At 40.1% G+C, this 25,111-nt stretch overlaps 1 protein-coding gene and 36 non-coding genes across 41 annotated transcripts in view; 1 reads left to right on the top strand and 36 right to left on the bottom strand.

The window, feature by feature from the left end:
- FER1L5 (fer-1 like family member 5) overlaps positions 1-25,111 on the top strand; it is a 676,118-nt gene that overhangs the window by 573,598 nt on the left and 77,409 nt on the right. The window lies entirely within an intron of this gene.
- TRNAI-UAU (transfer RNA isoleucine (anticodon UAU)) lies at positions 382-474 on the bottom strand. The gene is given in 2 exon segments: positions 382-417; positions 437-474. It is a non-coding gene; the product is annotated as a tRNA-Ile (tRNA).
- Positions 1,181-1,253, bottom strand: TRNAR-CCU (transfer RNA arginine (anticodon CCU)). The gene has a single exon. It is a non-coding gene; the product is annotated as a tRNA-Arg (tRNA).
- TRNAI-UAU (transfer RNA isoleucine (anticodon UAU)) lies at positions 1,667-1,759 on the bottom strand. Its single transcript is given in 2 exon segments — positions 1,667-1,702; positions 1,722-1,759. It is a non-coding gene; the product is annotated as a tRNA-Ile (tRNA).
- TRNAR-CCU (transfer RNA arginine (anticodon CCU)) lies at positions 2,249-2,321 on the bottom strand. Its single transcript has one exon. It is a non-coding gene; the product is annotated as a tRNA-Arg (tRNA).
- On the bottom strand, positions 2,735-2,827 carry TRNAI-UAU (transfer RNA isoleucine (anticodon UAU)). The gene is given in 2 exon segments: positions 2,735-2,770; positions 2,790-2,827. It is a non-coding gene; the product is annotated as a tRNA-Ile (tRNA).
- On the bottom strand, positions 4,402-4,474 carry TRNAR-CCU (transfer RNA arginine (anticodon CCU)). The gene has a single exon. It is a non-coding gene; the product is annotated as a tRNA-Arg (tRNA).
- Positions 4,888-4,980, bottom strand: TRNAI-UAU (transfer RNA isoleucine (anticodon UAU)). Its single transcript is given in 2 exon segments — positions 4,888-4,923; positions 4,943-4,980. It is a non-coding gene; the product is annotated as a tRNA-Ile (tRNA).
- On the bottom strand, positions 5,687-5,759 carry TRNAR-CCU (transfer RNA arginine (anticodon CCU)). The gene has a single exon. It is a non-coding gene; the product is annotated as a tRNA-Arg (tRNA).
- On the bottom strand, positions 6,173-6,265 carry TRNAI-UAU (transfer RNA isoleucine (anticodon UAU)). Its single transcript is given in 2 exon segments — positions 6,173-6,208; positions 6,228-6,265. It is a non-coding gene; the product is annotated as a tRNA-Ile (tRNA).
- Positions 6,972-7,044, bottom strand: TRNAR-CCU (transfer RNA arginine (anticodon CCU)). The gene has a single exon. It is a non-coding gene; the product is annotated as a tRNA-Arg (tRNA).
- TRNAI-UAU (transfer RNA isoleucine (anticodon UAU)) lies at positions 7,458-7,550 on the bottom strand. Its single transcript is given in 2 exon segments — positions 7,458-7,493; positions 7,513-7,550. It is a non-coding gene; the product is annotated as a tRNA-Ile (tRNA).
- TRNAR-CCU (transfer RNA arginine (anticodon CCU)) lies at positions 8,257-8,329 on the bottom strand. The gene has a single exon. It is a non-coding gene; the product is annotated as a tRNA-Arg (tRNA).
- On the bottom strand, positions 8,743-8,835 carry TRNAI-UAU (transfer RNA isoleucine (anticodon UAU)). Its single transcript is given in 2 exon segments — positions 8,743-8,778; positions 8,798-8,835. It is a non-coding gene; the product is annotated as a tRNA-Ile (tRNA).
- Positions 9,522-9,594, bottom strand: TRNAR-CCU (transfer RNA arginine (anticodon CCU)). The gene has a single exon. It is a non-coding gene; the product is annotated as a tRNA-Arg (tRNA).
- On the bottom strand, positions 10,008-10,100 carry TRNAI-UAU (transfer RNA isoleucine (anticodon UAU)). Its single transcript is given in 2 exon segments — positions 10,008-10,043; positions 10,063-10,100. It is a non-coding gene; the product is annotated as a tRNA-Ile (tRNA).
- On the bottom strand, positions 10,787-10,859 carry TRNAR-CCU (transfer RNA arginine (anticodon CCU)). Its single transcript has one exon. It is a non-coding gene; the product is annotated as a tRNA-Arg (tRNA).
- TRNAI-UAU (transfer RNA isoleucine (anticodon UAU)) lies at positions 11,273-11,365 on the bottom strand. The gene is given in 2 exon segments: positions 11,273-11,308; positions 11,328-11,365. It is a non-coding gene; the product is annotated as a tRNA-Ile (tRNA).
- Positions 12,052-12,124, bottom strand: TRNAR-CCU (transfer RNA arginine (anticodon CCU)). The gene has a single exon. It is a non-coding gene; the product is annotated as a tRNA-Arg (tRNA).
- TRNAI-UAU (transfer RNA isoleucine (anticodon UAU)) lies at positions 12,538-12,630 on the bottom strand. Its single transcript is given in 2 exon segments — positions 12,538-12,573; positions 12,593-12,630. It is a non-coding gene; the product is annotated as a tRNA-Ile (tRNA).
- On the bottom strand, positions 13,317-13,389 carry TRNAR-CCU (transfer RNA arginine (anticodon CCU)). Its single transcript has one exon. It is a non-coding gene; the product is annotated as a tRNA-Arg (tRNA).
- On the bottom strand, positions 13,803-13,895 carry TRNAI-UAU (transfer RNA isoleucine (anticodon UAU)). Its single transcript is given in 2 exon segments — positions 13,803-13,838; positions 13,858-13,895. It is a non-coding gene; the product is annotated as a tRNA-Ile (tRNA).
- Positions 14,385-14,457, bottom strand: TRNAR-CCU (transfer RNA arginine (anticodon CCU)). The gene has a single exon. It is a non-coding gene; the product is annotated as a tRNA-Arg (tRNA).
- TRNAI-UAU (transfer RNA isoleucine (anticodon UAU)) lies at positions 14,871-14,963 on the bottom strand. Its single transcript is given in 2 exon segments — positions 14,871-14,906; positions 14,926-14,963. It is a non-coding gene; the product is annotated as a tRNA-Ile (tRNA).
- On the bottom strand, positions 16,538-16,610 carry TRNAR-CCU (transfer RNA arginine (anticodon CCU)). The gene has a single exon. It is a non-coding gene; the product is annotated as a tRNA-Arg (tRNA).
- Positions 17,024-17,116, bottom strand: TRNAI-UAU (transfer RNA isoleucine (anticodon UAU)). Its single transcript is given in 2 exon segments — positions 17,024-17,059; positions 17,079-17,116. It is a non-coding gene; the product is annotated as a tRNA-Ile (tRNA).
- On the bottom strand, positions 17,823-17,895 carry TRNAR-CCU (transfer RNA arginine (anticodon CCU)). Its single transcript has one exon. It is a non-coding gene; the product is annotated as a tRNA-Arg (tRNA).
- TRNAI-UAU (transfer RNA isoleucine (anticodon UAU)) lies at positions 18,309-18,401 on the bottom strand. The gene is given in 2 exon segments: positions 18,309-18,344; positions 18,364-18,401. It is a non-coding gene; the product is annotated as a tRNA-Ile (tRNA).
- TRNAR-CCU (transfer RNA arginine (anticodon CCU)) lies at positions 19,088-19,160 on the bottom strand. Its single transcript has one exon. It is a non-coding gene; the product is annotated as a tRNA-Arg (tRNA).
- TRNAI-UAU (transfer RNA isoleucine (anticodon UAU)) lies at positions 19,574-19,666 on the bottom strand. The gene is given in 2 exon segments: positions 19,574-19,609; positions 19,629-19,666. It is a non-coding gene; the product is annotated as a tRNA-Ile (tRNA).
- On the bottom strand, positions 20,373-20,445 carry TRNAR-CCU (transfer RNA arginine (anticodon CCU)). Its single transcript has one exon. It is a non-coding gene; the product is annotated as a tRNA-Arg (tRNA).
- TRNAI-UAU (transfer RNA isoleucine (anticodon UAU)) lies at positions 20,859-20,951 on the bottom strand. The gene is given in 2 exon segments: positions 20,859-20,894; positions 20,914-20,951. It is a non-coding gene; the product is annotated as a tRNA-Ile (tRNA).
- On the bottom strand, positions 21,649-21,721 carry TRNAR-CCU (transfer RNA arginine (anticodon CCU)). Its single transcript has one exon. It is a non-coding gene; the product is annotated as a tRNA-Arg (tRNA).
- Positions 22,135-22,227, bottom strand: TRNAI-UAU (transfer RNA isoleucine (anticodon UAU)). Its single transcript is given in 2 exon segments — positions 22,135-22,170; positions 22,190-22,227. It is a non-coding gene; the product is annotated as a tRNA-Ile (tRNA).
- On the bottom strand, positions 23,378-23,450 carry TRNAR-UCU (transfer RNA arginine (anticodon UCU)). The gene has a single exon. It is a non-coding gene; the product is annotated as a tRNA-Arg (tRNA).
- On the bottom strand, positions 23,865-23,957 carry TRNAI-UAU (transfer RNA isoleucine (anticodon UAU)). Its single transcript is given in 2 exon segments — positions 23,865-23,900; positions 23,920-23,957. It is a non-coding gene; the product is annotated as a tRNA-Ile (tRNA).
- TRNAR-CCU (transfer RNA arginine (anticodon CCU)) lies at positions 24,447-24,519 on the bottom strand. Its single transcript has one exon. It is a non-coding gene; the product is annotated as a tRNA-Arg (tRNA).

Below are 25,111 nucleotides of genomic sequence, written 5' to 3'. Positions count from 1 at the left end.
CTGCAGTAATCAGTCATTTAAATGCTTGGAAAAAGGGAAGTTGTTTTGTGTTTTTTGCTTTCCAAATTCCTGCAGGAAATGTGCTGGTACTAATGAGAGCAAAAAATATGGGCCCTCATGCTGTATTGCAGTAAAATGGATTGCTGCAACTCTTTTACCAACGGTAAAAAGTCTTTTGCATTGGCACTTTGTTGACCGACTCATGGAGCGTTTACAATGCAGTTGAACCAATCCTGATTTGTCAACCAATGCTGATGTGTGATAAACACAGTCATTTCTATGTTGTTGTTGCTTTCTTGGTAATATGATATTAAATATTCAGGTTGCAAACGATAACCAATGAGTAATGACCTCAGAAAAGAAGAAATAAGCAAGCAAACATGCTCCAGGTGAAGCTTGAACTCACAACCTCGGCATAGCTTAACAGATACTGTCTTATAAGTACTGCGCGCTGACCGATTGCGCCACTGGAGCACTTTAAAGACACATCTTTTCCCTACGTTTCTATGTTTGGTGACCAGTTTAACTGTTAATAAATTATCTAAGCAAGGCTTGTTCATCAAAATTTAGTTACCTTTTATTTTCACAAATATATTGCACCCAACAATACAGGGAATACAGACACTTATGTACTGTGTAATACTGTATATTTAAATGTAAGGCAATATGATCTCACATGTGATCTGCGCGTGAAGTAAAACATTGTTTATTGGGTCTCTAGCATCTAAAATGTCAGTACGGTGCGTGTCCAAAGAAATAGTAAAAACAAAAATGCAACCCTTTTCTAACTCGATGGAAAGGTTTTGGAGGACCCAATGTTACCATGGTAAATGGCATGTTTTAGCTACTGCACCCACAGGAATGTCGTGGTGGATGAAGCCTTTTGGTAACACAGTTTGGCCAGTCACAACAAGCTTAAAAACACAATCTCAAGTGGTGAAGAATAAGCAACAAACCAACTTGCATCCCAGAAATAGTAAAAACAAAAATGCAACCCTTTTTTAACTCGATGGAAAGGTTTTGGAGGACCCAATGTTACCATGGTAAATGGCATGTTTTAGCTACTGCACCTACAGGAATGTCGTGGTGGATGAAGCCTTTTGGTAACAAAGTTTGGCCAGTCGCAACAAGCTTCAAAACACAATCTCAAGTGGTGAAGAATAAGCAACAAACCAACTTGCACCCCAGATGGGACTTGAACCCACAATCCCTGGCTTAGGAGGCCAGTGCTTTATCCATTAGGCCACTGGGGCTCAGTGAGACTTGCGTGTGTGCCTGAGTTTTTCCGCAGTAATCAGTCATTTAAAGGCTTGGAAAAAGGGAAGTTGTTTTGTGTTTTTTGCTTTCCAAATTCCTGCAGGAAATGTGCTAGTACTAATGAGAGCAAAAAATATGGGCCCTCATGCTGTATTGCAGTAAAACGGATTGCTGCAACTCTTTTACCAACGGTAAAAAGTCTTTTGCATTGGCACTTTGTTGACCGACTCATGGAGCGTTTACAATGCAGTTGAACCAATCCTGATTTGTCAACCAATGCTGATGTGTGATAAACACAGTCATTTCTATGTTGTTGTTGCTTTCTTGGTAATATGATATTAAATATTCAGGTTGCAAACGATAACCAATGAGTAATGACCTCAGAAAAGAAGAAATAAGCAAGCAAACATGCTCCAGGTGAGGCTTGAACTCACAACCTCGGCATAGCTTAACAGATACTGTCTTATAAGTACCGTGCGCTGACCGATTGCGCCACTGGAGCACTTTAAAGACACATCTTTTCCCGACGTTTCTATGTTTGGTGACCATTTTAACTGTTAATAAATTATCTAAGCAAGGCTTGTTCATCAAAATTTAGTTACCTTTTATTTTCACAAATATATTGCACCCAACAATACAGGGAATACAGACACTTATGTACTGTGTAATACTGTATATTTAAATGTAAGGCAATATGATCTCACATGTGATCTGCGCGTGAAGTAAAACATTGTTTATTGGGTCTCTAGCATCTAAAATGTCAGTACGGTGCGTGTCCAAAGAAATAGTAAAAACAAAAATGCAACCCTTTTCTAACTCGATGGAAAGGTTTTGGAGGACCCAATGTTACCATGGTAAATGGCATGTTTTAGCTACTGCACCCACAGGAATGTCGTGGTGGATGAAGCCTTTTGGTAACACAGTTTGGCCAGTCGCAACAAGCTTAAAAACACAATCTCAAGTGGTGAAGAATAAGCAACAAACCAACTTGCACCCCAGATGGGACTTGAACCCACAATCCCTGGCTTAGGAGGCCAGTGCCTTATTCATTAGGCCACTGGGGCTCAGTGATTCTTGCATGTGTGCCTGATTTTTTCCGCAGTAATCAGTCATTTAAATGCTTGGAAAAAGGGAAGTTGTTTTGTGTTTTTTGCTTTCCAAATTCCTGCAGGAAATGTGCTGGTACTAATGAGAGCAAAAAATATGGGCCCTCATGCTGTATTGTAGTAAAACAGATTGCTGCAACTCTTTTACCAATGGTAAAAAGTCTTTTGCATTGGCACTTTGTTGACCGACTCATGGAGCGTTTAAAATTCAGTTGAACCAATCCTGATTTGTCAACCAATGCTGATGTGTGATAAACACAGTCATTTCTATGTTGTTGTTGCTTTCTTGGTAATACGATATTAAATATTCAGGTTGCAAACGATAACCAATGAGTAATGACCTCAGAAAAGAAGAAATAAGCAAGCAAACATGCTCCAGGTGAGGCTTGAACTCACAACCTCGGCATAGCTTAACAGATACTGTCTTATAAGTACCGCGCGCTGACCGATTGCGCCACTGGAGCACTTTAAAGACACATCTTTTCCCTACGTTTGTATGTTTGGTGACCAGTTTAAGTGTTAATAAATTATCTAAGCAAGGCTTGTTCATCAAAATTTAGTTACCTTTTATTTTCACAAATATATTGCACCCAACAATACAGGGAATACAGACACTTATGTACTGTTTAATACTGTATATTTAAATGTAAGGCAATATGATCTCACATGTGATCTGCGCGTGAAGTAAAACATTGTTTATTGGGTCTCTAGCATCTAAAATGTCAGTACGGTGCGTGTCCAAAGAAATAGTAAAAACAAAAATGGAACCCCTTTCTAACTCGATGGAAAGGTTTTGGAGGACCCAATGTTACCATGGTAAATGGCATGTTTTAGCTACTGCACCCACAGGAATGTCGTGGTGGATGAAGCCTTTTGGTAACACAGTTTGGCCAGTCGCAACAAGCTTAAAAACACAATCTCAAGTGGTGAAGAATAAGCAACAAACCAACTTGCACCCCAGAAATAGTAAAAACAAAAATGCAACCCTTTTCTAACTCGATGGAAAGGTTTTGGAGGACCCAATGTTACCATGGTAAATGGCATGTTTTAGCTACTGCACCCACAGGAATGTTGTGGTGGATGAAGCCTTTTGGTAACACAGTTTGGCCAGTCGCAACAAGCTTAAAAACACAATCTCAAGTGGTGAAGATTAAGCAACAAACCACCTTGCACCCCAGAAATAGTAAAAACAAAAATGCAACCCTTTTCTAACTCGATGGAAAGGTTTTGGAAGACCCAATGTTACCATGGTAAATGGCATGTTTTAGCTACTGCACCTACAGGAATGTCGTGGTGGATGAAGCCTTTTGGTAACACAGTTTGGCCAGTCGCAACAAGCTTAAAAACACAATCTCAAGTGGTGAAGAATAAGCAACAAACCAACTTGCACCCCAGTAATAGTAAAATCAAAAATGCAACCCTTTTCTAACTCGATGGAAAGGTTTTGGAGGACCCAATGTTACCATGGTAAATGGCATGTTTTAGCTACTGCACCCACAGGAATGTCGTGGTGGATGAAGCCTTTTGGTAACACAGTTTGGCCAGTCTCAACAAGCTTAAAAACACAATCTCAAGTGGTGAAGAATAAGCAACAAACCAACTTGCACCCTAGAAATAGTAAAAACAAAAATGCAACCCTTTTCTAACTCGATGGAAAGGTTTTGGAGGACCCAATGTTACCATGGTAAATGGCATGTTTTAGCTACTGAACCCACAGGAATGTCATGGTGGATGAAGCCTTTTGGTAACACAGTTTGGCCAGTCGCAACAAGCTTAAAAACACACTCTCAAGTGGTGAAGAATAAGCAACAAACCAACTTGCACCCCAGAAATAGTAAAAACAAAAATGCAACCCTTTTCTAACTCGATGGAAAGGTTTTGGAGGACCCAATGTTACCATGGTAAATGGCATGTTTTAGCTACTGCACCCACAGGAATGTCGTGGTGGATGAAGCCTTTTGGTAACATACTTTGGCCAGTCGCAACAAGCTTAAAAACACAATCTCAAGTGGTGAAGAATAAGCAACAAAGCAACTTGCACCCCAGATGGGACTTGAACACACAATCCCTGGCTTAGGAGGCCAGTGCCTTATCCATTAGGCCACTGGGGCTCAGTGAGACTTGCGTGTGTGCCTGATTTTTTCCGCAGTAATCAGTCATTTAAATGCTTGGAAAAAGGGAAGTTGTTTTGTGTTTTTTGCTTTCCAAATTCCTGCAGGAAATGTGCTGGTACTAATGAGAGCAAAAAATATGGGCCCTCATGCTGTATTGCAGTAAAACGGATTGCTGCAACTCTTTTACCAACGGTAAAAAGTCTTTTGCATTGGCACTTTGTTGACCGACTCATGGAGCGTTTACAATGCAGTTGAACCAATCCTGATTTGTCAACCAATGCTGATGTGTGATAAACACAGTCATTTCTATGTTGTTGTTGCTTTCTTGGTAATATGATATTAAATATTCAGGTTGCAAACGATAACCAATGAGTAATGACCTCAGAAAAGAAGAAATAAGCAAGCAAACATGCTCCAGGTGAGGCTTGAACTCACAACCTCGGCATAGCTTAACAGATACTGTCTTATAAGTACCGCGCGCTGACCGATTGCACCACTGGAGCACTTTAAAGACACATCTTTTCCCTACGTTTCTATGTTTGGTGACCAGTTTAACTGTTAATAAATTATCTAAGCAAGGCTTGTTCATCAAAATTTAGTTACCTTTTATTTTCACAAATATATTGCACCCAACAATACAGGGAATACAGACACTTATGTACTGTGTAATACTGTATATTTAAATGTAAGGCAATATGATCTCACATGTGATCTGCGCGTGAAGTAAAACATTGTTTATTGGGTCTCTAGCATCTAAAATGTCAGTACGGTGCGTGTCCAAAGAAATAGTAAAAACAAAAATGCAACCCTTTTCTAACTCGATGGAAAGGTTTTGGAGGACCCAATGTTACCATGGTAAATGGCATGTTTTAGCTACTGCACCCACAGGAATGTCGTGGTGGATGAAGCCTTTTGGTAACACAGTTTGGCCAGTCACAACAAGCTTAAAAACACAATCTCAAGTGGTGAAGAATAAGCAACAAACCAACTTGCATCCCAGAAATAGTAAAAACAAAAATGCAACCCTTTTTTAACTCGATGGAAAGGTTTTGGAGGACCCAATGTTACCATGGTAAATGGCATGTTTTAGCTACTGCACCTACAGGAATGTCGTGGTGGATGAAGCCTTTTGGTAACAAAGTTTGGCCAGTCGCAACAAGCTTCAAAACACAATCTCAAGTGGTGAAGAATAAGCAACAAACCAACTTGCACCCCAGATGGGACTTGAACCCACAATCCCTGGCTTAGGAGGCCAGTGCCTTATCCATTAGGCCACTGGGGCTCAGTGAGACTTGCGTGTGTGCCTGGTTTTTTCCGCAGTAATCAGTCATTTAAATGCTTGGAAAAAGGGAAGTTGTTTTGTGTTTTTTGCTTTCCAAATTCCTGCAGGAAATGTGCTGGTACTAATGAGAGCAAAAAATATGGGCCCTCATGCTGTATTGCAGTAAAACGGATTGCTGCAACTCTTTTACCAACGGTAAAAAGTCTTTTGCATTGGCACTTTGTTGACCGACTCATGGAGCGTTTACAATGCAGTTGAACCAATCCTGATTTGTCAACCAATGCTGATGTGTGATAAACACAGTCATTTCTATGTTGTTGTTGCTTTCTTGGTAATATGATATTAAATATTCAGGTTGCAAACGATAACCAATGAGTAATGACCTCAGAAAAGAAGAAATAAGCAAGCAAACATGCTCCAGGTGAGGCTTGAACTCACAACCTCGGCATAGCTTAACAGATACTGTCTTATAAGTACCGCGCTCTGACCGATTGCACCACTGGAGCACTTTAAAGACACATCTTTTCCCTACGTTTCTATGTTTGGTGACCAGTTTAACTGTTAATAAATTATCTAAGCAAGGCTTGTTCATCAAAATTTAGTTACCTTTTATTTTCACAAATATATTGCACCCAACAATACAGGGAATACAGACACTTATGTACTGTGTAATACTGTATATTTAAATGTAAGGCAATATGATCTCACATGTGATCTGCGCGTGAAGTAAAACATTGTTTATTGGGTCTCTAGCATCTAAAATGTCAGTACGGTGCGTGTCCAAAGAAATAGTAAAAACAAAAATGCAACCCTTTTCTAACTCGATGGAAAGGTTTTGGAGGACCCAATGTTACCATGGTAAATGGCATGTTTTAGCTACTGCACCCACAGGAATGTCGTGGTGGATGAAGCCTTTTGGTAACACAGTTTGGCCAGTCACAACAAGCTTAAAAACACAATCTCAAGTGGTGAAGAATAAGCAACAAACCAACTTGCATCCCAGAAATAGTAAAAACAAAAATGCAACCCTTTTTTAACTCGATGGAAAGGTTTTGGAGGACCCAATGTTACCATGGTAAATGGCATGTTTTAGCTACTGCACCTACAGGAATGTCGTGGTGGATGAAGCCTTTTGGTAACAAAGTTTGGCCAGTCGCAACAAGCTTCAAAACACAATCTCAAGTGGTGAAGAATAAGCAACAAACCAACTTGCACCCCAGATGGGACTTGAACCCACAATCCCTGGCTTAGGAGGCCAGTGCCTTATCCATTAGGCCACTGGGGCTCAGTGAGACTTGCGTGTGTGCCTGGTTTTTTCCGCAGTAATCAGTCATTTAAATGCTTGGAAAAAGGGAAGTTGTTTTGTGTTTTTTGCTTTCCAAATTCCTGCAGGAAATGTGCTGGTACTAATGAGAGCAAAAAATATGGGCCCTCATGCTGTATTGCAGTAAAACGGATTGCTGCAACTCTTTTACCAACGGTAAAAAGTCTTTTGCATTGGCACTTTGTTGACCGACTCATGGAGCGTTTACAATGCAGTTGAACCAATCCTGATTTGTCAACCAATGCTGATGTGTGATAAACACAGTCATTTCTATGTTGTTGTTGCTTTCTTGGTAATATGATATTAAATATTCAGGTTGCAAACGATAACCAATGAGTAATGACCTCAGAAAAGAAGAAATAAGCAAGCAAACATGCTCCAGGTGAGGCTTGAACTCACAACCTCGGCATAGCTTAACAGATACTGTCTTATAAGTACCGCGCTCTGACCGATTGCACCACTGGAGCACTTTAAAGACACATCTTTTCCCTACGTTTCTATGTTTGGTGACCAGTTTAACTGTTAATAAATTATCTAAGCAAGGCTTGTTCATCAAAATTTAGTTACCTTTTATTTTCACAAATATATTGCACCCAACAATACAGGGAATACAGACACTTATGTACTGTGTAATACTGTATATTTAAATGTAAGGCAATATGATCTCACATGTGATCTGCGCGTGAAGTAAAACATTGTTTATTGGGTCTCTAGCATCTAAAATGTCAGTACGGTGCGTGTCCAAAGAAATAGTAAAAACAAAAATGCAACCCTTTTCTAACTCGATGGAAAGGTTTTGGAGGACCCAATGTTACCATGGTAAATGGCATGTTTTAGCTACTGCACCCACAGGAATGTCGTGGTGGATGAAGCCTTTTGGTAACACAGTTTGGCCAGTCACAACAAGCTTAAAAACACAATCTCAAGTGGTGAAGAATAAGCAACAAACCAACTTGCATCCCAGAAATAGTAAAAACAAAAATGCAACCCTTTTTTAACTCGATGGAAAGGTTTTGGAGGACCCAATGTTACCATGGTAAATGGCATGTTTTAGCTACTGCACCTACAGGAATGTCGTGGTGGATGAAGCCTTTTGGTAACAAAGTTTGGCCAGTCGCAACAAGCTTCAAAACACAATCTCAAGTGGTGAAGAATAAGCAACAAACCAACTTGCACCCCAGATGGGACTTGAACCCACAATCCCTGGCTTAGGAGGCCAGTGCCTTATCCATTAGGCCACTGGGGCTCAGTGAGACTTGCGTGTGTGCCTGATTTTTTCCGCAGTAATCAGTCATTTAAATGCTTGGAAAAAGGGAAGTTGTTTTGTGTTTTTTGCTTTCCAAATTCCTGCAGGAAATGTGCTGGTACTAATGAGAGCAAAAAATATGGGCCCTCATGCTGTATTGCAGTAAAACGGATTGCTGCAACTCTTTTACCAACGGTAAAAAGTCTTTTGCATTGGCACTTTGTTGACCGACTCATGGAGCGTTTACAATGCAGTTGAACCAATCCTGATTTGTCAACCAATGCTGATGTGTGATAAACACAGTCATTTCTATGTTGTTGTTGCTTTCTTGGTAATATGATATTAAATATTCAGGTTGCAAACGATAACCAATGAGTAATGACCTCAGAAAAGAAGAAATAAGCAAGCAAACATGCTCCAGGTGAGGCTTGAACTCACAACCTTGCCATAGCTTAACAGATACTGTCTTATAAGTACCGCGCGCTGACCGATTGCGCCACTGGAGCACTTTAAAGACACATCTTTTCCCTACGTTTCTATGTTTGGTGACCAGTTTAACTGTTAATAAATTATCTAAGCAAGGCTTGTTCATCAAAATTTAGTTACCTTTTATTTTCACAAATATATTGCACCCAACAATACAGGGAATACAGACACTTATGTACTGTGTAATACTGTATATTTAAATGTAAGGCAATATGATCTCACATGTGATCTGCGCGTGAAGTAAAACATTGTTTATTGGGTCTCTAGCATCTAAAATGTCAGTACGGTGCGTGTCCAAAGAAATAGTAAAAACAAAAATGCAACCCTTTTCTAACTCGATGGAAAGGTTTTGGAGGACCCAATGTTACCATGGTAAATGGCATGTTTTAGCTACTGCACCCACAGGAATGTCGTGGTGGATGAAGCCTTTTGGTAACACAGTTTGGCCAGTCACAACAAGCTTAAAAACACAATCTCAAGTGGTGAAGAATAAGCAACAAACCAACTTGCATCCCAGAAATAGTAAAAACAAAAATGCAACCCTTTTTTAACTCGATGGAAAGGTTTTGGAGGACCCAATGTTACCATGGTAAATGGCATGTTTTAGCTACTGCACCTACAGGAATGTTGTGGTGGATGAAGCCTTTTGGTAACAAAGTTTGGCCAGTCGCAACAAGCGATGAAGAATAAGCAACAAACCAACTTGCACCCCAGATGGGACTTGAACCCACAATCCCTGGCTTAGGAGGCCAGTGCCTTATCCATTAGGCCACTGGGGCTCAGTGAGACTTGCGTGTGTGCCTGATTTTTTCCGCAGTAATCAGTCATTTAAATGCTTGGAAAAAGGGAAGTTGTTTTGTGTTTTTTGCTTTCCAAATTCCTGCAGGAAATGTGCTGGTACTAATGAGAGCAAAAAATATGGGCCCTCATGCTGTATTGCAGTAAAACGGATTGCTGCAACTCTTTTACCAACGGTAAAAAGTCTTTTGCATTGGCACTTTGTTGACCGACTCATGGAGCGTTTACAATGCAGTTGAACCAATCCTGATTTGTCAACCAATGCTGATGTGTGATAAACACAGTCATTTCTATGTTGTTGTTGCTTTCTTGGTAATATGATATTAAATATTCAGGTTGCAAACGATAACCAATGAGTAATGACCTCAGAAAAGAAGAAATAAGCAAGCAAACATGCTCCAGGTGAGGCTTGAACTCACAACCTTGCCATAGCTTAACAGATACTGTCTTATAAGTACCGCGCGCTGACCGATTGCGCCACTGGAGCACTTTAAAGACACATCTTTTCCCTACGTTTCTATGTTTGGTGACCAGTTTAACTGTTAATAAATTATCTAAGCAAGGCTTGTTCATCAAAATTTAGTTACCTTTTATTTTCACAAATATATTGCACCCAACAATACAGGGAATACAGACACTTATGTACTGTGTAATACTGTATATTTAAATGTAAGGCAATATGATCTCACATGTGATCTGCGCGTGAAGTAAAACATTGTTTATTGGGTCTCTAGCATCTAAAATGTCAGTACGGTGCGTGTCCAAAGAAATAGTAAAAACAAAAATGCAACCCTTTTCTAACTCGATGGAAAGGTTTTGGAGGACCCAATGTTACCATGGTAAATGGCATGTTTTAGCTACTGCACCCACAGGAATGTCGTGGTGGATGAAGCCTTTTGGTAACACAGTTTGGCCAGTCACAACAAGCTTAAAAACACAATCTCAAGTGGTGAAGAATAAGCAACAAACCAACTTGCATCCCAGAAATAGTAAAAACAAAAATGCAACCCTTTTTTAACTCGATGGAAAGGTTTTGGAGGACCCAATGTTACCATGGTAAATGGCATGTTTTAGCTACTGCACCTACAGGAATGTTGTGGTGGATGAAGCCTTTTGGTAACAAAGTTTGGCCAGTCGCAACAAGCGATGAAGAATAAGCAACAAACCAACTTGCACCCCAGATGGGACTTGAACCCACAATCCCTGGCTTAGGAGGCCAGTGCCTTATCCATTAGGCCACTGGGGCTCAGTGAGACTTGCGTGTGTGCCTGATTTTTTCCGCAGTAATCAGTCATTTAAATGCTTGGAAAAAGGGAAGTTGTTTTGTGTTTTTTGCTTTCCAAATTCCTGCAGGAAATGTGCTGGTACTAATGAGAGCAAAAAATATGGGCCCTCATGCTGTATTGCAGTAAAACGGATTGCTGCAACTCTTTTACCAACGGTAAAAAGTCTTTTGCATTGGCACTTTGTTGACCGACTCATGGAGCGTTTACAATGCAGTTGAACCAATCCTGATTTGTCAACCAATGCTGATGTGTGATAAACACAGTCATTTCTATGTTGTTGTTGCTTTCTTGGTAATATGATATTAAATATTCAGGTTGCAAACGATAACCAATGAGTAATGACCTCAGAAAAGAAGAAATAAGCAAGCAAATATGCTCCAGGTGAGGCTTGAACTCACAACCTTGCCATAGCTTAACAGATACTGTCTTATAAGTACCGCGCGCTGACCGATTGCGCCACTGGAGCACTTTAAAGACACATCTTTTCCCTACGTTTCTATGTTTGGTGACCAGTTTAACTGTTAATAAATTATCTAAGCAAGGCTTGTTCATCAAAATTTAGTTACCTTTTATTTTCACAAATATATTGCACCCAACAATACAGGGAATACAGACACTTATGTACTGTGTAATACTGTATATTTAAATGTAAGGCAATATGATCTCACATGTGATCTGCGCGTGAAGTAAAACATTGTTTATTGGGTCTCTAGCATCTAAAATGTCAGTACGGTGCGTGTCCAAAGAAATAGTAAAAACAAAAATGCAACCCTTTTCTAACTCGATGGAAAGGTTTTGGAGGACCCAATGTTACCATGGTAAATGGCATGTTTTAGCTACTGCACCCACAGGAATGTCGTGGTGGATGAAGCCTTTTGGTAACACAGTTTGGCCAGTCACAACAAGCTTAAAAACACAATCTCAAGTGGTGAAGAATAAGCAACAAACCAACTTGCATCCCAGAAATAGTAAAAACAAAAATGCAACCCTTTTTTAACTCGATGGAAAGGTTTTGGAGGACCCAATGTTACCATGGTAAATGGCATGTTTTAGCTACTGCACCTACAGGAATGTTGTGGTGGATGAAGCCTTTTGGTAACAAAGTTTGGCCAGTTGCAACAAGCGATGAAGAATAAGCAACAAACCAACTTGCACCCCAGATGGGACTTGAACCCACAATCCCTGGCTTAGGAGGCCAGTGCCTTATCCATTAGGCCACTGGGGCTCAGTGAGACTTGCGTGTGTGCCTGATTTTTTCCGCAGTAATCAGTCATTTAAATGCTTGGAAAAAGGGAAGTTGTTTTGTGTTTTTTGCTTTCCAAATTCCTGCAGGAAATGTGCTGGTACTAATGAGAGCAAAAAATATGGGCCCTCATGCTGTATTGCAGTAAAACGGATTGCTGCAACTCTTTTACCAACGGTAAAAAGTCTTTTGCATTGGCACTTTGTTGACCGACTCATGGAGCGTTTACAATGCAGTTGAACCAATCCTGATTTGTCAACCAATGCTGATGTGTGATAAACACAGTCATTTCTATGTTGTTGTTGCTTTCTTGGTAATATGATATTAAATATTCAGGTTGCAAACGATAACCAATGAGTAATGACCTCAGAAAAGAAGAAATAAGCAAGCAAACATGCTCCAGGTGAGGCTTGAACTCACAACCTTGCCATAGCTTAACAGATACTGTCTTATAAGTACCGCGCGCTGACCGATTGCGCCACTGGAGCACTTTAAAGACACATCTTTTCCCTACGTTTCTATGTTTGGTGACCAGTTTAACTGTTAATAAATTATCTAAGCAAGGCTTGTTCATCAAAATTTAGTTACCTTTTATTTTCACAAATATATTGCACCCAACAATACAGGGAATACAGACACTTATGTACTGTGTAATACTGTATATTTAAATGTAAGGCAATATGATCTCACATGTGATCTGCGCGTGAAGTAAAACATTGTTTATTGGGTCTCTAGCATCTAAAATGTCAGTACGGTGCGTGTCCAAAGAAATAGTAAAAACAAAAATGCAACCCTTTTCTAACTCGATGGAAAGGTTTTGGAGGACCCAATGTTACCATGGTAAATGGCATGTTTTAGCTACTGCACCCACAGGAATGTCGTGGTGGATGAAGCCTTTTGGTAACACAGTTTGGCCAGTCACAACAAGCTTAAAAACACAATCTCAAGTGGTGAAGAATAAGCAACAAACCAACTTGCATCCCAGAAATAGTAAAAACAAAAATGCAACCCTTTTTTAACTCGATGGAAAGGTTTTGGAGGACCCAATGTTACCATGGTAAATGGCATGTTTTAGCTACTGCACCTACAGGAATGTTGTGGTGGATGAAGCCTTTTGGTAACAAAGTTTGGCCAGTCGCAACAAGCGATGAAGAATAAGCAACAAACCAACTTGCACCCCAGATGGGACTTGAACCCACAATCCCTGGCTTAGGAGGCCAGTGCCTTATCCATTAGGCCACTGGGGCTCAGTGAGACTTGCGTGTGTGCCTGATTTTTTCCGCAGTAATCAGTCATTTAAATGCTTGGAAAAAGGGAAGTTGTTTTGTGTTTTTTGCTTTCCAAATTCCTGCAGGAAATGTGCTGGTACTAATGAGAGCAAAAAATATGGGCCCTCATGCTGTATTGCAGTAAAACGGATTGCTGCAACTCTTTTACCAACGGTAAAAAGTCTTTTGCATTGGCACTTTGTTGACCGACTCATGGAGCGTTTACAATGCAGTTGAACCAATCCTGATTTGTCAACCAATGCTGATGTGTGATAAACACAGTCATTTCTATGTTGTTGTTGCTTTCTTGGTAATATGATATTAAATATTCAGGTTGCAAACGATAACCAATGAGTAATGACCTCAGAAAAGAAGAAATAAGCAAGCAAACATGCTCCAGGTGAGGCTTGAACTCACAACCTTGCCATAGCTTAACAGATACTGTCTTATAAGTACCGCGCGCTGACCGATTGCGCCACTGGAGCACTTTAAAGACACATCTTTTCCCTACGTTTCTATGTTTGGTGACCAGTTTAACTGTTAATAAATTATCTAAGCAAGGCTTGTTCATCAAAATTTAGTTACCTTTTATTTTCACAAATATATTGCACCCAACAATACAGGGAATACAGACACTTATGTACTGTGTAATACTGTATATTTAAATGTAAGGCAATATGATCTCACATGTGATCTGCGCGTGAAGTAAAACATTGTTTATTGGGTCTCTAGCATCTAAAATGTCAGTACGGTGCGTGTCCAAAGAAATAGTAAAAACAAAAATGCAACCCTTTTCTAACTCGATGGAAAGGTTTTGGAGGACCCAATGTTACCATGGTAAATGGCATGTTTTAGCTACTGCACCCACAGGAATGTCGTGGTGGATGAAGCCTTTTGGTAACACAGTTTGGCCAGTCACAACAAGCTTAAAAACACAATCTCAAGTGGTGAAGAATAAGCAACAAACCAACTTGCACCCCAGATGGGACTTGAACCCACAATCCCTGGCTTAGGAGGCCAGTGCCTTATTCATTAGGCCACTGGGGCTCAGTGATTCTTGCATGTGTGCCTGATTTTTTCCGCAGTAATCAGTCATTTAAATGCTTGGAAAAAGGGAAGTTGTTTTGTGTTTTTTGCTTTCCAAATTCCTGCAGGAAATGTGCTGGTACTAATGAGAGCAAAAAATATGGGCCCTCATGCTGTATTGTAGTAAAACAGATTGCTGCAACTCTTTTACCAATGGTAAAAAGTCTTTTGCATTGGCACTTTGTTGACCGACTCATGGAGCGTTTAAAATTCAGTTGAACCAATCCTGATTTGTCAACCAATGCTGATGTGTGATAAACACAGTCATTTCTATGTTGTTGTTGCTTTCTTGGTAATACAATATTAAATATTCAGGTTGCAAACGATAACCAATGAGTAATGACCTCAGAAAAGAAGAAATAAGCAAGCAAACATGCTCCAGGTGAGGCTTGAACTCACAACCTCGGCATAGCTTAACAGATACTGTCTTATAAGTACCGCGCGCTGACCGATTGCGCCACTGGAGCACTTTAAAGACACATCTTTTCCCTACGTTTGTATGTTTGGTGACCAGTTTAAGTGTTAATAAATTATCTAAGCAAGGCTTGTTCATCAAAATTTAGTTACCTTTTATTTTCACAAATATATTGCACCCAACAATACAGGGAATACAGACACTTATGTACTGTTTAATACTGTATATTTAAATGTAAGGCAATATGATCTCACATGTGATCTGCGCGTGAAGTAAAACATTGTTTATTGGGTCTCTAGCATCTAAAATGTCAGTACGGTGCGTGTCCAAAGAAATAGTAAAAACAAAAATGGAACCCCTTTCTAACTCGATGGAAAGGTTTTGGAGGACCCAATGTTACCATGGTAAATGGCATGTTTTAGCTACTGCACCCACAGGAATGTCGTGGTGGATGAAGCCTTTTGGTAACACAGTTTGGCCAGTCGCAACAAGCTTAAAAACACAATCTCAAGTGGTGAAGAATAAGCAACAAACCAACTTGCACCCCAGAAATAGTAAAAACAAAAATGCAACCCTTTTCTAACTCGATGGAAAGGTTTTGGAGGACCCAATGTTACCATGGTAAATGGCATGTTTTAGCTACTGCACCCACAGGAATGTTGTGGTGGATGAAGCCTTTTGGTAACACAGTTTGGCCAGTCGCAACAAGCTTAAAAACACAATCTCAAGTGGTGAAGATTAAGCAACAAACCACCTTGCACCCCAGAAATAGTAAAAACAAAAATGCAACCCTTTTCTAACTCGATGGAAAGGTTTTGGAAGACCCAATGTTACCATGGTAAATGGCATGTTTTAGCTACTGCACCTACAGGAATGTCGTGGTGGATGAAGCCTTTTGGTAACACAGTTTGGCCAGTCGCAACAAGCTTAAAAACACAATCTCAAGTGGTGAAGAATAAGCAACAAACCAACTTGCACCCCAGTAATAGTAAAATCAAAAATGCAACCCTTTTCTAACTCGATGGAAAGGTTTTGGAGGACCCAATGTTACCATGGTAAATGGCATGTTTTAGCTACTGCACCCACAGGAATGTCGTGGTGGATGAAGCCTTTTGGTAACACAGTTTGGCCAGTCTCAACAAGCTTAAAAACACAATCTCAAGTGGTGAAGAATAAGCAACAAACCAACTTGCACCCTAGAAATAGTAAAAACAAAAATGCAACCCTTTTCTAACTCGATGGAAAGGTTTTGGAGGACCCAATGTTACCATGGTAAATGGCATGTTTTAGCTACTTAACCCACAGGAATGTCATGGTGGATGAAGCCTTTTGGTAACACAGTTTGGCCAGTCGCAACAAGCTTAAAAACACACTCTCAAGTGGTGAAGAATAAGCAACAAACCAACTTGCACCCCAGAAATAGTAAAAACAAAAATGCAACCCTTTTCTAACTCGATGGAAAGGTTTTGGAGGACCCAATGTTACCATGGTAAATGGCATGTTTTAGCTACTGCACCCACAGGAATGTCGTGGTGGATGAAGCCTTTTGGTAACATACTTTGGCCAGTCGCAACAAGCTTAAAAACACAATCTCAAGTGGTGAAGAATAAGCAACAAAGCAACTTGCACCCCAGATGGGACTTGAACACACAATCCCTGGCTTAGGAGGCCAGTGCCTTATCCATTAGGCCACTGGGGCTCAGTGAGACTTGCGTGTGTGCCTGATTTTTTCCGCAGTAATCAGTCATTTAAATGCTTGGAAAAAGGGAAGTTGTTTTGTGTTTTTTGCTTTCCAAATTCCTGCAGGAAATGTGCTGGTACTAATGAGAGCAAAAAATATGGGCCCTCATGCTGTATTGCAGTAAAACGGATTGCTGCAACTCTTTTACCAACGGTAAAAAGTCTTTTGCATTGGCACTTTGTTGACCGACTCATGGAGCGTTTACAATGCAGTTGAACCAATCCTGATTTGTCAACCAATGCTGATGTGTGATAAACACAGTCATTTCTATGTTGTTGTTGCTTTCTTGGTAATATGATATTAAATATTCAGGTTGCAAACGATAACCAATGAGTAATGACCTCAGAAAAGAAGAAATAAGCAAGCAAACATGCTCCAGGTGAGGCTTGAACTCACAACCTCGGCATAGCTTAACAGATACTGTCTTATAAGTACCGCGCGCTGACCGATTGCACCACTGGAGCACTTTAAAGACACATCTTTTCCCTACGTTTCTATGTTTGGTGACCAGTTTAACTGTTAATAAATTATCTAAGCAAGGCTTGTTCATCAAAATTTAGTTACCTTTTATTTTCACAAATATATTGCACCCAACAATACAGGGAATACAGACACTTATGTACTGTGTAATACTGTATATTTAAATGTAAGGCAATATGATCTCACATGTGATCTGCGCGTGAAGTAAAACATTGTTTATTGGGTCTCTAGCATCTAAAATGTCAGTACGGTGCGTGTCCAAAGAAATAGTAAAAACAAAAATGCAACCCTTTTCTAACTCGATGGAAAGGTTTTGGAGGACCCAATGTTACCATGGTAAATGGCATGTTTTAGCTACTGCACCCACAGGAATGTCGTGGTGGATGAAGCCTTTTGGTAACACAGTTTGGCCAGTCACAACAAGCTTAAAAACACAATCTCAAGTGGTGAAGAATAAGCAACAAACCAACTTGCATCCCAGAAATAGTAAAAACAAAAATGCAACCCTTTTTTAACTCGATGGAAAGGTTTTGGAGGACCCAATGTTACCATGGTAAATGGCATGTTTTAGCTACTGCACCTACAGGAATGTCGTGGTGGATGAAGCCTTTTGGTAACAAAGTTTGGCCAGTCGCAACAAGCTTCAAAACACAATCTCAAGTGGTGAAGAATAAGCAACAAACCAACTTGCACCCCAGATGGGACTTGAACCCACAATCCCTGGCTTAGGAGGCCAGTGCCTTATCCATTAGGCCACTGGGGCTCAGTGAGACTTGCGTGTGTGCCTGGTTTTTTCCGCAGTAATCAGTCATTTAAATGCTTGGAAAAAGGGAAGTTGTTTTGTGTTTTTTGCTTTCCAAATTCCTGCAGGAAATGTGCTGGTACTAATGAGAGCAAAAAATATGGGCCCTCATGCTGTATTGCAGTAAAACGGATTGCTGCAACTCTTTTACCAACGGTAAAAAGTCTTTTGCATTGGCACTTTGTTGACCGACTCATGGAGCGTTTACAATGCAGTTGAACCAATCCTGATTTGTCAACCAATGCTGATGTGTGATAAACACAGTCATTTCTATGTTGTTGTTGCTTTCTTGGTAATATGATATTAAATATTCAGGTTGCAAACGATAACCAATGAGTAATGACCTCAGAAAAGAAGAAATAAGCAAGCAAACATGCTCCAGGTGAGGCTTGAACTCACAACCTCGGCATAGCTTAACAGATACTGTCTTATAAGTACCGCGCTCTGACCGATTGCACCACTGGAGCACTTTAAAGACACATCTTTTCCCTACGTTTCTATGTTTGGTGACCAGTTTAACTGTTAATAAATTATCTAAGCAAGGCTTGTTCATCAAAATTTAGTTACCTTTTATTTTCACAAATATATTGCACCCAACAATACAGGGAATACAGACACTTATGTACTGTGTAATACTGTATATTTAAATGTAAGGCAATATGATCTCACATGTGATCTGCGCGTGAAGTAAAACATTGTTTATTGGGTCTCTAGCATCTAAAATGTCAGTACGGTGCGTGTCCAAAGAAATAGTAAAAACAAAAATGCAACCCTTTTCTAACTCGATGGAAAGGTTTTGGAGGACCCAATGTTACCATGGTAAATGGCATGTTTTAGCTACTGCACCCACAGGAATGTCGTGGTGGATGAAGCCTTTTGGTAACACAGTTTGGCCAGTCACAACAAGCTTAAAAACACAATCTCAAGTGGTGAAGAATAAGCAACAAACCAACTTGCATCCCAGAAATAGTAAAAACAAAAATGCAACCCTTTTTTAACTCGATGGAAAGGTTTTGGAGGACCCAATGTTACCATGGTAAATGGCATGTTTTAGCTACTGCACCTACAGGAATGTCGTGGTGGATGAAGCCTTTTGGTAACAAAGTTTGGCCAGTCGCAACAAGCGATGAAGAATAAGCAACAAACCAACTTGCACCCCAGATGGGACTTGAACCCACAATCCCTGGCTTAGGAGGCCAGTGCCTTATCCATTAGGCCACTGGGGCTCAGTGAGACTTGCGTGTGTGCCTGATTTTTTCCGCAGTAATCAGTCATTTAAATGCTTGGAAAAAGGGAAGTTGTTTTGTGTTTTTTGCTTTCCAAATTCCTGCAGGAAATGTGCTGGTACTAATGAGAGCAAAAAATATGGGCCCTCATGCTGTATTGCAGTAAAACGGATTGCTGCAACTCTTTTACCAACGGTAAAAAGTCTTTTGCATTGGCACTTTGTTGACCGACTCATGGAGCGTTTACAATGCAGTTGAACCAATCCTGATTTGTCAACCAATGCTGATGTGTGATAAACACAGTCATTTCTATGTTGTTGTTGCTTTCTTGGTAATATGATATTAAATATTCAGGTTGCAAACGATAACCAATGAGTAATGACCTCAGAAAAGAAGAAATAAGCAAGCAAACATGCTCCAGGTGAGGCTTGAACTCACAACCTTGCCATAGCTTAACAGATACTGTCTTATAAGTACCGCGCGCTGACCGATTGCGCCACTGGAGCACTTTAAAGACACATCTTTTCCCTACGTTTCTATGTTTGGTGACCAGTTTAACTGTTAATAAATTATCTAAGCAAGGCTTGTTCATCAAAATTTAGTTACCTTTTATTTTCACAAATATATTGCACCCAACAATACAGGGAATACAGACACTTATGTACTGTGTAATACTGTATATTTAAATGTAAGGCAATATGATCTCACATGTGATCTGCGCGTGAAGTAAAACATTGTTTATTGGGTCTCTAGCATCTAAAATGTCAGTACGGTGCGTGTCCAAAGAAATAGTAAAAACAAAAATGCAACCCTTTTCTAACTCGATGGAAAGGTTTTGGAGGACCCAATGTTACCATGGTAAATGGCATGTTTTAGCTACTGCACCCACAGGAATGTCGTGGTGGATGAAGCCTTTTGGTAACACAGTTTGGCCAGTCACAACAAGCTTAAAAACACAATCTCAAGTGGTGAAGAATAAGCAACAAACCAACTTGCATCCCAGAAATAGTAAAAACAAAAATGCAACCCTTTTTTAACTCGATGGAAAGGTTTTGGAGGACCCAATGATACCATGGTAAATGGCATGTTTTAGCTACTGCACCTACAGGAATGTCGTGGTGGATGAAGCCTTTTGGTAACAAAGTTTGGCCAGTCGCAACAAGCTTCAAAACACAATCTCAAGTGGTGAAGAATAAGCAACAAACCAACTTGCACCCCAGATGGGACTTGAACCCACAATCCCTGGCTTAGGAGGCCAGTGCCTTATCCATTAGGCCACTGGGGCTCAGTGAGACTTGCGTGTGTGCCTGATTTTTTCCGCAGTAATCAGTCATTTAAATGCTTGGAATAAGGGAAGTTGTTTTGTGTTTTTTGCTTTCCAAATTCCTGCAGGAAATGTGCTGGTACTAATGAGAGCAAAAAATATGGGCCCTCATGCTGTATTGCAGTAAAACGGATTGCTGCAACTCTTTTACCAACGGTAAAAAGTCTTTTGCATTGGCACTTTGTTGACCGACTCATGGAGCGTTTACAATGCAGTTGAACCAATCCTGATTTGTCAACCAATGCTGATGTGTGATAAACACAGTCATTTCTATGTTGTTGTTGCTTTCTTGGTAATATGATATTAAATATTCAGGTTGCAAACGATAACCAATGAGTAATGACCTCAGAAAAGAAGAAATAAGCAAGCAAACATGCTCCAGGTGAGGCTTGAACTCACAACCTCGGCATAGCTTAACAGATACTGTCTTATAAGTACCGCGCGCTGACCGATTGCGCCACTGGAGCACTTTAAAGACACATCTTTTCCCTACGTTTCTATGTTTGGTGACCAGTTTAACTGTTAATAAATTATCTAAGCAAGGCTTGTTCATCAAAATTTAGTTACCTTTTATTTTCACAAATATATTGCACCCAACAATACAGACACTTATGTACTGTGTAATACTGTATATTTAAATGTAAGGCAATATGATCTCACATGTGATCTGCGCGTGAAGTAAAACATTGTTTATTGGGTCTCTAGCATCTAAAATGTCAGTACGGTGCGTGTCCAAAGAAATAGTAAAAACAAAAATGCAACCCTTTTCTAACTCGATGGAAAGGTTTTGGAGGACCCAATGTTACCATGGTAAATGGCATGTTTTAGCTACTGCACCCACAGGAATGTCGTGGTGGATGAAGCCTTTTGGTAACACAGTTTGGCCAGTCACAACAAGCTTAAAAACACAATCTCAAGTGGTGAAGAATAAGCAACAAACCAACTTGCACCCCAGAAATAGTAAAAACAAAAATGCAACCCTTTTTTAACTCGATGGAAAGGTTTTGGAGGACCCAATGTTACCATGGTAAATGGCATGTTTTAGCTACTGCACCTACAGGAATGTCGTGGTGGATGAAGCCTTTTGGTAACAAAGTTTGGCCAGTCGCAACAAGCTTCAAAACACAATCTCAAGTGGTGAAGAATAAGCAACAAACCAACTTGCACCCCAGATGGGACTTGAACCCACAATCCCTGGCTTAGGAGGCCAGTGCCTTATCCATTAGGCCACTGGGGCTCAGTGAGACTTGCGTGTGTGCCTGATTTTTTCCGCAGTAATCAGTCATTTAAATGCTTGGAAAAAGGGAAGTTGTTTTGTGTTTTTTGCTTTCCAAATTCCTGCAGGAAATGTGCTGGTACTAATGAGAGCAAAAAATATGGGCCCTCATGCTGTATTGCAGTAAAACGGATTGCTGCAACTCTTTTACCAACGGTAAAAAGTCTTTTGCATTGGCACTTTGTTGACCGACTCATGGAGCGTTTACAATGCAGTTGAACCAATCCTGATTTGTCAACCAATGCTGATGTGTGATAAACACAGTCATTTCTATGTTGTTGTTGCTTTCTTGGTAATATGATATTAAATATTCAGGTTGCAAACGATAACCAATGAGTAATGACCTCAGAAAAGAAGAAATAAGCAAGCAAACATGCTCCAGGTGAGGCTTGAACTCACAACCTCGGCATAGCTTAACAGATACTGTCTTATAAGTACCGCGCGCTGACCGATTGCGCCACTGGAGCACTTTAAAGACACATCTTTTCCCTACGTTTCTATGTTTGGTGACCAGTTTAACTGTTAATAAATTATCTAAGCAAGGCTTGTTCATCAAAATTTAGTTACCTTTTATTTTCACAAATATATTGCACCCAACAATACAGGGAATACAGACACTTATGTACTGTGTAATACTGTATATTTAAATGTAAGGCAATATGATCTCACATGTGATCTGCGCGTGAAGTAAAACATTGTTTATTGGGTCTCTAGCATCTAAAATGTCAGTACGTTGCGTGTCCAAAGAAATAGTAAAAACAAAAATGCAACCCTTTTCTAACTCGATGGAAAGGTTTTGGAGGACCCAATGTTACCATGGTAAATGGCATGTTTTAGCTACTGCACCCACAGGAATGTCGTGGTGGATGAAGCCTTTTGGTAACACAGTTTGGCCAGTCACAACAAGCTTAAAAACACAATCTCAAGTGGTGAAGAATAAGCAACAAACCAACTTGTATCCCAGAAATAGTAAAAACAAAAATGCAACCCTTTTTTAACTCGATGGAAAGGTTTTGGAGGACCCAATGTTACCATGGTAAATGGCATGTTTTAGCTACTGCACCTACAGGAATGTCGTGGTGGATGAAGCCTTTTGGTAACAAAGTTTGGCCAGTCGCAACAAGCTTCAAAACACAATCTCAAGTGGTGAAGAATAAGCAACAAACCAACTTGCACCCCAGTGTTAATAAATTATCTAAGCAAGGCTTGTTCATCAAAATTTAGTTACCTTTTATTTTCACAAATATATTGCACCCAACAATACAGGGAATACAGACACGTATGTACTGTGTAATACTGTATATTTAAATGTAAGGCAATATGATCTCACATGTGATCTGCGCGTGAAGTAAAACATTGTTTATTGGGTCTCTAGCATCTAAAATGTCAGTACGGTGCGTGTCCAAAGAAATAGTAAAAACAAAAATGCAACCCTTTTCTAACTCGATGGAAAGGTTTTGGAGGACCGAATGTTACCATGGTAAATGGCATGTTTTAGCTACTGCACCCACAGGAATGTCGTGGTGGATGAAGCCTTTTGGTAACACAGTTTGGCCAGTCGCAAAAAGCTTAAAAACACAATCTCAAGTGGTGAAGAATAAGCAACAAACAAACTTGCACCCCAGATGGGACTTGAACCCACCATCCCTGGCTTAGAAGGCCAGTGCCTTATCCATTAGGCCACTGGGGCTCAGTGAGACTTGTGTGTGTGCCTGATTTTTTCCGCAGTAATCAGTCATTTAAATGCTTGGAAAAAGGGAAGTTGTTTTGTGTTTTTTGCTTTCCAAATTCCTGCAGGAAATGTGCTGGTACTAATGAGAGCAAAAAATATGGGCCCTCATGCTGTATTGCAGTAAAACGGATTGCTGCAACTCTTTTACCAACGGTAAAAAGTCTTTTGCATTGGTACTTTGTTGACCGACTCATGGAGCGTTTACAATGCAGTTGAACCAATCCTGATTTGTCAACCAATGCTGATGTGTGATAAACACAGTCATTTCTATGTTGTTGTTGCTTTCTTGGTAATATGATATTAAATATTCAGGTTGCAAACGATAACCAATGAGTAATGACCTCAGAAAAAGAAGAAATAAGCAAGCAAACATGCTCCAGGTGAGGCTTGAACTCACAACCTCGGCATAGCTTAACAGATACTGTCTTATAAATACCGCGCGCTGACCGATTGCACCACTGGAGCACTTTAAAGACACCTCTTTTCCCTACGTTTGTATGTTTGGTGACCAGTTTAAGTGTTAATAAATTATCTAAGCAAGGCTTGTTCATCAAAATTTAGTTACCTTTTATTTTCACAAATATATTGCACCCAACAATACAGGGAATACAGACACTTATGTACTGTGTAATACTGTATATTTAAATGTAAGGCAATATGATCTCACATGTGATCTGCGCGTGAAGTAAAACATTGTTTATTGGGTCTCTAGCATCTAAAATGTCAGTACGGTGCGTGTCCAAAGAAATAGTAAAAACAAAAATGCAACCCTTTTCTAACGCGATGGAAAGGTTTTGGAGGACCCAATGTTACCATGTTAAATGGCATGTTTTAGCTACTGCACCCACAGGAATGTCGTGGTGGATGAAGCCTTTTGGTAACACAGTTTGGCCAGTCGCAACAAGCTTAAAAACACAATCTCAAGTGGTGAAGAATAAGCAACAAACCAACTTGCACCCCAGATGGGACTTGAACCCACAATCCCTGGCTTAGGAGGCCAGTGCCTTATCCATTTGGCCACTGGGGCTCAGTGAGACTTGTGTGTGTGCCTGATTTTTTCCGCAGTAATCAGTCAATTAAATGCTTGGAAAAAGGGAAGTTGTTTTGTGTTTTTTGCTTTCCAAATTCCTGCAGGAAATGTGCTGGTACTAATGAGAGCAAAAAAAATGGGCCCTCATGCTGTATTGCAGTAAAACGGATTGCTGCAACTCTTTTACCAACGGTAAAAAGTCTTTTGCATTGGCACTTTGTTGACCGACTCATGGAGCGTTTACAATGCAGTTGATCCAATCCTGATTTGTCAACCAATGCTGATGTGTGATAAACACAGTCATTTCTATGTTGTTGTTGCTTTCTTGGTAATATGATATTAAATATTCAGGTTGCAAACGATAACCAATGAGTAATGACCTCAGAAAAAGAAGAAATAAGCAAGCAAACATGCTCCAGGTGAGGCTTGAACTCACAACCTCGGCATAGCTTAACAGATACTGTCTTATAAGTACTGCGCGTTGACCGATTGCACGACTGGAGCACTTTAAAGACACATCTTTTCCCTATGTTTGTATGTTTGGTGACCAGTTTAAGTGTTAATAAATTATCTAAGCAAGGCTTGTTCA

This window comes from Mixophyes fleayi, chromosome 4 (genome assembly GCF_038048845.1).
Source record: "Mixophyes fleayi isolate aMixFle1 chromosome 4, aMixFle1.hap1, whole genome shotgun sequence".
In the NCBI taxonomy this organism is placed as follows: domain Eukaryota; kingdom Metazoa; phylum Chordata; class Amphibia; order Anura; family Limnodynastidae; genus Mixophyes; species Mixophyes fleayi.
This window is presented reverse-complemented; position numbering and strand designations above follow the sequence as displayed.